The sequence below is a fragment of the Stegostoma tigrinum genome, chromosome 12 (assembly GCF_030684315.1).
Source record: "Stegostoma tigrinum isolate sSteTig4 chromosome 12, sSteTig4.hap1, whole genome shotgun sequence".
In the NCBI taxonomy this organism is placed as follows: Eukaryota; Metazoa; Chordata; class Chondrichthyes; order Orectolobiformes; family Stegostomatidae; genus Stegostoma; species Stegostoma tigrinum.
Genome location: NC_081365.1, coordinates 15510366 through 15514144, shown reverse-complemented (window position 1 = coordinate 15514144; position 3779 = coordinate 15510366).

The following is a 3779-nucleotide window of genomic DNA, read 5'->3' as shown; positions in this document are numbered from 1 at the left end:
TTTTAACCTGCCTGCAAAGTCAATCCTTCACAATGTCTTATTTCTAACTTTTTTTAAAAAAACTGTCAAATAATGCAACTACTTTTTATTTCTTGTGTATCCAAGATTTGTACCTAAACACTTGTACTTAAGATGCGCCATAAGAGGCAGACATTGTAAAAGCTTTTTCTGAAGTACTGTACTTCAAAATGGAGTACACGTTTTGACAAGGAGTCATATCAGACTTGAAAAATTAACTGTTTCTCTCTTCTCCAGCACTATGTTTTAATTAGTAATCAACTTGTGCAAGTAAACTCCTACAGACGCTATGTGTTAACAGGAACACAATCTTTTTGTGATATTGACTAAGACATACACTTGCTGGGACAGCAGTGATAACTCTCCTGCCCAACTTTCAAATTGTGTAATAGAATCTTTTATGTCAATCTGAAGACAGTGGAGAACATACAGTACTGCACTTGAGTGATTTATTTTGTACTTAAGTGGGACTTGAACTCAAAACATCTGGCTTACCAGCAATTGTGTTTCCAAAACGTCTACAACTTTCTGAGCTACATCACATGCATAATGATACTTTACAAATGCAACATATTTATCGTAAACATTATAAATGATCTGTTGTATGATTATATCCAAGGTTCTCTCCTTCTGCAGGAATGAGGTAAACCATACTTCTGGCTGTCAATGGAAACTGGATTAAAGTTCCTGTGTGCTTTTAATATCACAAATAGAATTCAAAATTTGAAACTGTTTGCAGATAAAATTAATCTGTATGGAGCTTTAGTATCATGATGGATCCATCAGGAGGAATGGTAGCCACAGAAGACACTTCTTTAATTGGCAACATGACAATATCAGCAGACACAACTGAGATACCTGCAACAGCACCAACTATAAAATAAATGAGGAAGTGACTCAAACCAGACTCCACACCCATAGCAACATAGATGACTCTTAACTGCTGTCTGCGCAATAAATGCTGGCCTAGGGGAAGCAATGCCAACTGGTATTATTGCTCAACTATTAATCCAAAAACCCAGGTAATGTTCCAGAAACCCAAATTCAAATCCTCACCATGGCAAACAGTGGAATATGAATTCATCAAAAAATCTGGAATTAAAAGAATTGAAAGACTACAAAAAGGATAGAATAGAATATCATTTATTGTCACGTGTTCTCCATTTTGACGTTCAGCGCTTCAAAATGTTTTTACAAAATCTGCCTCTTAAGTACAAGTGTTTAGGTACAAATCTTAGATACACAAGAGAAATGAAAAGTAGTTGCATTATTTAACAGGGTTTTTTAAAAAAGTTAGTCATAAGACATTGTTGATTGTCTGGTTCACTAATGTCCTATTGGGAAGGAAACTGCTGTCCTTACTTGGTCTGGCCTATATATGACCCCAGGCCCATCACAATGTGGTTGACTCTAAACTGATGGGCAATAAATGCTGGTCGAGCTGTCAATTCCCACATCCCATGAGTAAATAAAAAGAAACTAAAAAAGTAAGCAAAACTATGTTGGAAAGGTCTGACATAGCCAGGCATAGCAAATAAATGTCATTGTAAAGTGAGACAAAGGAAATTATTGAGTCATGGGATGTGAGTAAAATATTCAAGACGTTTAATGCACCAGATAGAAAATGCTTACAAGAAAAAAACTGAAATACAAAAATAATGGAAATAATGAAGTTTAAAAAGGGCAATTCTATAAAAACTTATTTAAAACTCCAATCAAAGTAGTTGCTGATTTTCTTTCTGATCCAAATCAATGCAATATTTCAAGTAACATTCAGCAGAATAACAGAGCAGAGTGTGAGTTATGAAATTAGCAAGGGTAGGGGTTACACTAATTCTGTGTAACAAATTGAAGATACAAAGAACAAACTTCAAAAGATAGCAACAGTAAGTCTTCCTTTTTGTCTTAGTCACAGCAACTGGAGAAATTAACGACACATTATTAATCCACACACTTCTTACCAATAGATTTGGCTCTTCCAAAATGTATTTTCTTCTTTTAAATGGGAGCCAAACACAACCCATCCAACATTTTACACACGGTATATCAATGCCGTATAACTAATGCTGTCATAATTAATCAGTAAATAGCTCTATCGCCATATCACATAACTATCAGTGCAACAGAAGGTGACTCCCATTCAAATTCAGCGACCAAGCTGCACAAGAGATGTGCAATAATAGGAAGATTTCACAGTAACATATCAACAAATGCACTGAGTAATATTGTCAAGTTGAAACAGATCAAACATGAAAACAAACTGAACACACTAAGTGCCAGATTCTTTAATTTCCCATCCCTAGTTTTCTCTCTCATAGTTTGGACTTTGAGATTATTTAGAAATATCCAAGGCAGCAGGGACACATTCAGTGGACAGAGACTAGGTGAATGAAAAATGTCATCATAACCATCATAAAAATATTTACATTTCCAACTATATACATGTGTGCAATATGCACAAATTATGATTTGTAAACACAAGTGTGCCTATCAGTAAAGAAAATCATTTCAAAAACCCTCACAAGGGGAAAAGATACAAAACATTTCTGATTTTTGAATTAAAAATTTGTAAAACATTTTTATCTTAACTCTGTATACTGCTCTTAAGGACACACGTCAGGATTATGCCATTATCGGTAGTCTTCTTTTCCGTATTAATCTAAACTTATTGAAGACTCTATTAGCAAACTGAAAATTTAGGTGAATATCAGAAATAATCATTTAGCATGGGTACAAAGAGTAGAGTTTGTTAATACAGAAAGCTACGTCAACATTTATACGCAAAACTTGGAAAATATGACCAATAAAAAATCAAGGTATTCCAGGAACCTCACACACACAGTCATCAGAATTCATTTTAATTTTGCTATGTTGTGCAGTTTGCACATGAACCAGAATTAATTCAAGTCTGACCAAAAACTGATTACAAAAAGTACTGAAGACAAGCCGTTCACTGCTCAAAGGCAGGATGTTTACATCAATTAGGACTCAGGGATGCATGAGTCTAGATGTAAAAGGTGCCTCAGTAAATTGGCTGGTCTAATCTGATAACATTACAATTAGCAACTCCACTTCATAAGAAATTCACAGTTTGTGAAATACTTCATAGGAACATGTATAGGAAGTATGGTAAGGCACTGCAGAAATTCAAGTTTTTTTAAATTATGTGATCCACTTTAGAAACTCAGTCTAATATTATGATTAATGGCTTCAGCAGAATGGGGCTATGGGCAACGGTGGAACCAGGCTAGAATAGAGGTGACTCCCAGATATTTGCAGTCTGAACTGTAAATCATGAATGGTTTGTTAGAGCTGTGTACTCCAGCCATCAAAGCTGAACTGCAGCTAGCAAATGTTCTATTATCTGGCGGGAAAAATAAGTCAATTGCTCATAAGGACACAGATCTGATCTGAAATGAGATTCATTCACAAATACAAAAATATACTTGGCAGAAGGTCCAACCAATGCATGCAGTAAACCTTCTCTGTAACTGTTGGCATTTACTGAAGCAATCAGGGCCTCATCAAACCCAGTGCATCAAGTTAGGAGGGAAAGGAGAAAAGGGCAGGCTGATTACAAAATGAGATAGCTTATCACTTGACCCTGAGAGAATGTAAACACCCTCTGCTTGAACTTTCTACAAAACACATATAAATTGCTCTTGAACAGAGAAAACATAATGTAAGGAAGAGTTCCAAATAAACAAAAAATCTTCTGCTTTACTGGGTGTGGCTCCACAAAACATGATTGGATGACATAC